Genomic DNA, 9,795 nt, shown 5'->3' on the forward strand with positions numbered 1-9,795 from the left:
TAAACTATCTAAGTCTCTCTGCAGGCTCTCTGTTTCCTCAACACTGCCCGCTCCTCCACCACCTATCTTTGTATCATTGGCAAATTTAGCCACAAATCCATTAACCCCATAGTCCAAATCATTGATATACATTGTAAAAGCAGTGGTCCCAACACTGAACCCTGTGGAACTCCACTGGTAACCAGCAGCCGGCCAGAACAGGATCCCTTTATTCCCACTCTCTGTTTCCTGCCGACCAGCCAATGCTCCACCCACCAGTGAGAGGAACATTGACAAATGTGGGGTCAGTATAGCACAGGCTAACATGCTGGAACACAACATTAAGGAAGAAAATGTGCCGGAACTTTTGAAAAATATTAGAATAGATAAGCCCCTGGAGCTACAATGTACTACAGAACATGAGGGAAGAGACTGCTGTGCCTTTGGCAATCATCTTCATTTCTGAACTAGCCACAAGAGTAATACTAGAAGTTTGGAGGGTGGCAAATGTTATTTCTTTGTTCAGGAAAGGTAATAATGATAATCCTGGGAATTATTGACCTGTGACTCTTACATCAATGATGGGTAAACTATTGGAGAGGATTTTTAGATATAGAATTTATGACCGTCTGAAGAAGTGTAGTCTGATTAGAGATAGTTAGCATGGCTCTGTGAGGGGCGGGACCTGCCTCACGGACCTGATAGATTTCTTTGAAGAAGTTGCAAAAGTGTATGTGGTAGATATGTATTTTTGTAAGGCATTCCTAATAGTAGGCTCGTTCAGCAAGTCAGGAGATATGGGATCCAGGAATACTTGGCTGCATGGATTCAGATTTGGCCTGTCTACAGAAGGCAGAGAATGGTAATATATAGGGTGTATTCTGTCTGGAGGTCCGTGACTAGTAGTGTTCCACAGGGATCTGTTCTGGGACCCCTGCTCTTTGTGATTTTTATAAATGACTCAAATGAGGAAGTGGAAGGATAGATTAGCACATTTGCAGATGATATGAAGGTTGCTGGTGTTATGGATAGTGTGGATTTCAATAAAACATTGATAGGATGCAGAGCTGGGCTGAGGAATGGCAGATGGAGTTCAATCTGGGAAAGTATGAAGAGATAAACTCTGGAAGGTCAAACTTGAAGGCAGTGTACAAGTTTAAAGTTAGGGTTCTTAGCAATGTGGAGGAACAGGGGAATGGATCATGGGGTTCACATAGATCTCTCCAAGTTGCCATGCAAGTTGATATAGCTTGTTAACCTTCATTAACCGAGGAATGTTGCAGCTCTATAAAACATGGATTAGATCATACTTGGAGTGTTTTGTTCAGTTTTGTTTGCCTCATTATACTAAGGATGCGGAAGCCTTAGAGAGTTTGTAAAGGAGATTTCCCAGGATGCTACCCAGATTAGTGATCATGTCTTATGAGGAAAGGCTGAGAATACTAGGGCTTTTCACTTTGGAGTGTAGGAGGATGAGAGGTGATTTGATAGAAGTGTGCAACATAGTAAAAGGCACAGCTGGAGTGCACAGCTTGTGCCTTTTTCCCAGAGCGGCAAAAGTTAATATGAGAGGGCATAATTCTAAGGAGATTGGAGGAAATTTTAGGGGGGGATGTCAAAGTCAGGTTCTTTTTTAACACAGTAAGTGGTAAGTGTATGAAATGCACTGTTAGGGGTGGTGATAGAGGGAAATACAGTTTGTAGATGAGGGAAATTTAAGAGATTCTTACATAGGCACATGGAATAAAGTTAAATGGAAGGCTAGGTTGGAGAGAAGGGTTAAATTGAACGCGGAGTTGGTTAAAAGGTCAGCACATCATTGTGGCCTGAAAGCCTGCACTCTGCTGTACTGTTCAATGTTCTACGTTTGATGTTCTTATTACAACCACCGATGAGAAGGTCCAGGAGCCTGAAGACCCACTGTCAACGATTCAGATACAGCTTCTTCCCCCCGCAATCTGAACCCTACCTCATTATTCCTTTATCTAATATTTATTCTATAATTCATAAATTCTGATTCTAATTCTCTTTGCAATTTAAAAGTAACTTGTCTTCTATTCTGTTTAGTTTCAACCAAGGATGTTCAACCTAGAACTTCACTTCCCTCTCTGGTGATTCTGTCCAACCGTTTGAGTTTTTTCAGTATTTTCTGTTTTTATTCTGTATTTCCAATATCTGCGGTCCTATGACTAACTTCATTCCAAATAATTTAGTGTTGGGCTACTAATCTGAGATTTATGGAGAGATAATGCAGCCAAATAATCCAATTTGGGCTGAATAGCCAGCTCCTTTGCTGTAGACCTGTTGTATCTTGCTTGTCTTTACTGTGAGTATTGGTTTGCACTTTGACTGTGGTAGTATCACTTCGCATAATATCCACACATGATTTGTCGCTAATGAGCTTCCTGCTGTGGCCGTCCTTTTTAACTCCCTCCAGTTCAACAACACCAAGGCACATTACCATCTCTGCTCAACAGAGAGGCTGAACCTGGGAGCTTTCTAATTTCTCCGTCTCATTCAGACATCTGGTGATACACCTACCACTGAGTGACTGGGAGAGCTTATTTGTTAACTTACTTCCTAAATGCTACATGTTGTACTGAGTAATCCTTTGACAACAGATGTGTGGAACAGCATCCAAAATAAAAATTCATTAGTCGCTCCTAGGATGCATTGTTCTGGTAGTCATGGTGGCTTGTTGAGACGTGCATTTTTTCTGGTGCAAGAGCTATTTTTTATTATATAAGAATAATGATAAAGCACTGAATTCCACTTGTCTTGATTGGTTTTACTGCCATTTCCTGCTTTGTGCCTCTTCATTCAAAAGCCCGATTTCTTTTCACTGACATTTCCATTCATCCAGTAATCCAATAAAGACACTTTTTTTTGTTGCCAATTTCTGCCTAGCGTCAGTTCTTTTACCCGTAATCTCCATCCACCCGCACACTCTATTAATATTTACCTGTCACGTCAGTCAAATGTATAATTGGGCAGTACAAACAAAACATTCTCCCCAGAATCGCAGTGGTGGTCAGTGGAAAAAAAACACACAGGCTCAAAAGTTTCAGTCATTTCTTTTGTATTATTGCTCCCAACTCCTCCTCTTCAGAATGTGCTCACTCAGGCACTGGGATACATTTCTTCAACGATGCCAGAAGCCCTTGGACTTTCATTCAATATTGCTGAAACTGGATTGACAATCTGGATTTTTTTTGGTTTTTAGTCTTAATAATATCAGAGTCTTTATTCGATATGGCAATCATATCTGCAGTTGGAGGAGCGGTGAGATATTCCACACTTGCCTGGATGAGTGCAGCTCCAATTATGCATTTGATGCTGGACCATGTCCAAGGCAAAGCAGCGCGCTTAATTGGCACCCCACTCCCGCTCGAAACATTCACTCCTTCCAACACTGGTGCACAGTAACTGCAGTGAATAACATCTGCAAAATGCTCTGTGTTTGCTTGTCCAAGCTAATCTTACTACCTCCCAAACCTGTGACCTCTATCTCCTTGAAGGAAAGGGCCTGCAGAAGTCTGGGAACAAAGTCAGCTTCCAGCCCCCTCCAAGTTGCATCTCACCTGAGTATGAGAGTTAGGAAGTTAGCTTGCAGCAATATAAAACTTTGGTTTGGCCGCACTTGGAGTATTACGTGTTATGCTGGTGACCTGATTACGGGAAAGATGTGGAGGAAAAGCTACAGAGGAGGTTTACCGGGATGCTGCCTGGTACGCAGGGTATGACTTCTAGGCAGAGGATGGTCACACTTTGGCTGTGTTCTTTGGAGCACTGGGGGCTGAGGAGAGACCTGATAGAAGTTCCTAAGTTTATGAGAGTTATAGATAGGGTATACATTCAGAATCTCTATCCCAGGGTAGAAATTTCAAAGTTTAGAGGACTTGCGTTTAAAGTGAGTGACATGCAGGGAGTGGTAGCGCCTGGAATTGCTGCCAGAGGTCATGGCGGGAGGAGATTCAATAGCAGCTTTTAAGACCCTGTTAGGTAGATGTATGAATATGTGGGATATGGAAGGTTATGGATCATGTACCGGCTGTAGAGAATTTATTTAATTCAGCAATGAATTTGGCACCGATACTGTGGGCCAAAGGGCCTGTTCCTGTTCTGTGCTGTTCTACGTTCTATGTACCCTCACTTGGAGATATGACAGTCCGTCTTTGCAATGTCCATATCCTGGAATTCTCTCCTCAAGCAGTACTGGGAGCAGTGCCTTCACCAGCTGCAGTACTTCAGGAAGACACCTGAATTGCAATGGTTTAAAAAGACAGCTCATCACCACCTTCACTTCCTCATGAGCAATTTGGGATGGGCCATAAACGCTGACCTTTGTAGAAACACCCAACTCCCATGAGGGAATATAAAAACAGAAACCTGTAACTCTCACAGCCTGAACACTCACAGCTTCTGAGAAATTTGCCAAGCATTGAAGGTTCATGAGTGAACACCAGCTGGTCTTTTGCAGTGTTCTTATTTAAAAATCTAGCCAAGTGTTATGGACAATAAATAACTGGAGGAGTGTTTACATATCCACTGTGACCTTTTAAGCCATAATCATGAAGTGTTTTATTGCACTCTGGAAGTGTTGATGGGTTGTCTCCTTGTAGTAATTCGGTTTAACCTTCTGCTCAAAAAAGAGTAGCTACAATTACACCTTACTTTTCTTCCACTCTCCAGATCAAAACACACAAAATACTACATGCTTTTTACAGAACCCTTTCCTAAGGGGACCTTTAGATAGACTTTGGAACATCGATGGGCATACAGTAAGAAGAGGTGCCAGATCAAAGGAGATACATGAGACTGCAGATGTTAGAGTCTGGAGCATCAGTCTGTCAGAAGTCAGCAGGTCAAGCAGCATCTGCAGACTTTTGTGTTTCAATCTGCTGAGTTCCTCCAGTAGACTGCTGTTGTGCCTGATTTAAGCTTTCCAGGGAAGCCTAGAGTACATTGTTAAGATGGGAGTAGTAAACTGGCAGGCAAAACAGAAAACAGAAAATTACTCTCACACTGACATACCACACACTCCAGTCATTAAAATCATTCTTATGGATAAAAGACAAGACTATCTCTCTTCCTTTCTCTCTTTTTTCTGTATAACCATGATGCAGAGGAGCCCATCAGCTCCCAGAAAAAAAACAATCCCATCAATCTCATTCCTCCTCTATTTATTCGAGTGTATCTCTGTATGGATTGCATGCAAAACAAAAGCTTTTAACTGTAGCTCAGCACATATGACAATAATAAACCAACAGAATTCTTTTTTCCAACTCTTTTAACAGAATGAATATTTTCATATGAAAAATGATTATCATTACTGATGCAAATAAACAAACGAGTTAAGCTGCTTGTGCATTGACTACACCCTTCTTCTTGGCAAAACTGTAAATGGCTTGAGATTGTCAAATGTATCGAGTTACACTGAAAAGCTTTTGTTTCAATGCCGTCCAGAGAAATCATTCCAAGCATAAGTACATCAAGGTCGGATGAAAGAAAACAACAGAATGCTGAATATAGTATTATAGTTGCAGAGAAGGTGCAGTGCAGGTAGACAAATAGTAGACACTACAGTGGAAATAGTAGGGGCTATATGCCTGCAGTGCTGCTGCAAGTAAGCTTTCCATTGCACCTGTGCATACGTGTACTTGTTCATTTGACAATAAACTTGACTTTGACTTTGCAAGGGCCATGGCAAGTTGGGCTGAAAGATCAAGAGTTCATCTTTCCCGTATTGCCTATTATACCTTGGCAGATTGTTACCTGCCTGTGCTGTACTTATTACAACGTGAAAAGGAATTTTATGCATTTCATTTTAAATGTGGTTGGAGTTATTGTGCATTCACAGTGGCACAGGAAGCAACTCAGCTACAATTTAGCATGTGAGCTCTGAGAACCCATTTTGAAAATGTAAAGTAAAACAATGGAAATGCCAGAGATCAGTAATTTGATAAAATGGTTTATTATTGTTACATGTACTGAGGTACAGTGAGAAAAATCGTATTTTGCATGGCATCTATACAGATAATTTCACTGACGTAGTATAAGGTAAAACAATAACAGAATGCAGAACATAATGAATACAGAGAAACTGCAGTGCAGGTAGACAATAGGATGCAAAGCTATAATGAGGTTGACTGTGAGATCAAGGATCCATTTTATCATACCAGGGACTGTTTTTAATAGTCTGTTCAACAGTGGGATAGAAGCTGTCCTTGTGCCTGGTGGTATGTACTTTCAGTGGAAGCTGGAGATATTCAGCAGGTCAGGTGCAACCTTGACTTAACATCTCACCCCCACCTATAAAACAGCACCTTTGACAATCTAATACTCATTCAGAGGAGCCAGTGCATCTCACTGGGTTATACTCTGCTTTTGTACTATTGATGTTACATATATTGGCTTGGGTAGTAAATAACGAGGAAGGTTTATCCTTGTAGCTCATAGTTCACCTCTAAAACAAACAGAAATAATAAAAAAATCTGCTTAAATTAATTCTCAATTTACTCTGCCTGCCTCTGAACTATCTGTTAGTAAGAATGGAATTTGTTACCTTAATATGTTAATGGTTAATATTAATGCACAGAAGGTCTTTCGAGCAAAGACATTTCTGGCCTATCCAACATCGGAACTAATTAACAGTTATAGGCCTAAGTCTCAAGTTATGCTATTGTTTTATACGGAACGTCTGAGATTGCTTCAACCATTTGCTGGATCCTGGGTAGACTTTAAACAGTTTCATTAGAGGAGATAATATTGGAAAGAATTAATAAGAAATCATTTTGATAAATGTTTAGAAATTACATTGCATGTTAATGAAGTGTGAATAAGCTAATTATTTTCTGAAATAACAGAGACTTGATTGAAAATACCAGAATTAAATGAGAAGAGAGCTCTATTGTAGACTAGTTAACATTAATTAGCCACAATGTAAGGTAGTAAATGATACGCAAACCCTTAGAACACAATGGTGCCACAGTCAGTGGAAGCAATGTGCAGGGAGGTGGCATTCAAAACAGACTAAAGTAAAGAAAGTTCTTGGATCCTATAAATACCATGTAATAATTACTCTTTTATATTCTATATAAAGCAAGAGAGATACAGAATTGTGCGAGGGAGTTTTAATTTCACCAATATCTACTGAACATTGAGTAGGCAGGCGGTTAAAATGGATGGGAAGAAACATATTTGGGTCAGATTTTGGTCATATGCGGTGGATCCCTGAGGTAGGCAGTCACTTCTTGCCCATACAAGTGATTGGTCCTTTACATTAGAAGGGTCTGATGTTGCTTTGAAAGCAAATCCAACTTATAACCTTCCCCATTATTGTTAGTATCCAGAGGAGACGCAGCCTTAAGAATGCAATATTTATCATTAAAGGTCCCCACTAAATGGGCTGTGCCATCTTCTTGCAGCCACCATTGGGCAGGAGGTACAGAAGCTTAAAGCCCCACACCAACAGGTTGAAAATCAGCTACGTACTTCCATCCAATCATTTGGTTCTTGAATCAAGTGGCAAAACGCTGATCACTACAGTTTAGCAACACTGAAATCACTTTGATCACTGAGCACAAAAATGGATTCTAGGTTCTTTCCTGTATAATTATGATTAATTTACATTTAACTCATGTTTCTCCTGTGAATGCTGCTGATATAATACTGTGTGCCTGAGATGCTGCAGCAAGTCAGTTTTTCATTGCACCTGTGCATACATGTACTTGTGTATATGATAATAAACTCAAGTTGACTATAGTGCCCTTAACACAGAGAAAAAAAAATTGCAGAGGCATCATCAAACAAAATTTGATGCTAAATTGTATAGAGATATTAGAACAGTCGATGGAAAGTTCAGTCACAGATGCAGGTAAACTGGAGCTCAGATTAAGGACCAGCCAGATCTTACTGAAAGGCAGAATAAGCATGAGGAGCGTATGGAATTCCTTGTGTTTTTTTAAATGAAGGGCTCTTTAAACTTGGGGAGGACAAGGTTGGGTGAGGGATGAAATTGTGGGGCTTGAAGAGCATGGCTCTCAGTCGTGGAGCTATCAGGAGTGTACAGGGGAACAGGAACAGAGGAGCTGATGATTTAAAGGTCTATTGGCTGGATGTGTTTACAGTGACAGGAGCAGTAATATGCTGAGACAACTTCAAAAGAGAGGAGGCAATAAGGTCAGCAAAAGGTTCTTGATTGGACATGGCATCAAAGGTTACGGGGAGAAGGCCAGGATCTGGGGTTGAGGAGGACACAGGAAAAAGGATCAGCCATGATTGAATGGCAGAACAGACTTGATGGACCAAATAGACTAATTCTGCTTCTATGTCTTATGGTCTTATGATCTTTTGGCAAGAGTGGTGACTGGTAAATGGATTTTGGTGTGAATTCATGAAGAAGACATTGTGTTTACATATGGGGAGAGATTGGAGGGGTAGTCAGGAGTAGTACAAGGCAGGTAATAAAAGGAAGACTGAAAGATGGACAAACCAGAGCTTGCTATACTGTCCAGAAGGGCTGACTGCCCACTGTACAAATGGATAAATAATTTATCTCTTCCCTACTATCCACATCATAATGGTGTTTGATCTTTTCCATTCGGTATGACAGGTTGGCCTTGCTTTATGCTGAGTGTGATCCTCACCATTATATCATCCACTTGTCATGACAATGTGACTGAGGCCGAGATTGAGACCCCAAAGTGTGGGTGAAGGACTGTGTTGTTGTGTGCAAGATGAGCACTTTATAGACATAAACTACATCGAACGTTGTGCTTTCGTTTCTGATGCTTGCTGTTGTAATTTTTTTAGACATGGGAAGTTGACTGTAACAGCTTTAATCAATGCAAGACTGAATTCTAGCTATAGGTACCCTGACACTCGACTATGTTTTCAGATCTTTGAGCTAAAGAAAAATCTAGACACAGGTTTCTTTGTGACTAAATCAATAAAACAATGATTACTGTATCATTAGGGTCTGCAATTTGCACCCGCATGTGTGCGTTCACACTAACGCTATCCCCAGGTTATGAATACCTGACTTATGAATACTGCTACATACTGGCCGTGCATTTATTTTTTTGTTATGAATAGCAGTACAAGTTTCCCCTCTCTCTCCGCTTTTAGTAATTATTGTTTCTTGTAAGTCTTAATAAGCTTTTGATGGCATTCGTTAATTACAATACTGTGGAGGTATGGTTAGCAGAACAAGTAATTTTACAGACAAAATCAACTTGTGGACATAAGTAAAACCAGAACATGTTCATTACCCAGAAATAGTCTGTATACTTGTATGAATGTACTTTTATCTGTTTGTGTATATACTTGAGTGTGCATGAATGTGCGTGTGTGTGTGTGTGTGTGTGTGTGTGTGTGTGTGTATTTGTGCGCTGCCAAAAGTGAGGCATCAAAGCTTAAACCCAACTTTAGACCCAAAGGTACATAATAAGTTTGTGTTAGGCTGGGTCCCTTTGCAGTGAGGCTGCTGTGAGTGCTCCCAGAAGGTAACCTCGAGGATGCCAACATCTAATGCTGAGGATACACAAAAGGTGGCCTCGCATTGATCCTGTACACTCTTGTAGAGTCAGTGGGAGAAGTTACATTCTTGTGTGATCCCCCAGTTAGTAAAGAGAGTCCTGATGTGTACATTTTTGACTTTGTAATTTCAAGTTTGCATTGTTGGCATAACTCATTCTGAATAGGCAAGAATCTAGATCAATGTTTCTCTTTAGTTCAAAGTTCAAAGTAACTTTTTTATCAAAATATGTATATGTCACCATATACTACTTTGAGATACATTTTTCTGCAGGCATT

Source organism: Mobula hypostoma, chromosome 1 (assembly GCF_963921235.1).
Source record: "Mobula hypostoma chromosome 1, sMobHyp1.1, whole genome shotgun sequence".
NCBI classification, from domain to species: Eukaryota; Metazoa; Chordata; class Chondrichthyes; order Myliobatiformes; family Myliobatidae; genus Mobula; species Mobula hypostoma.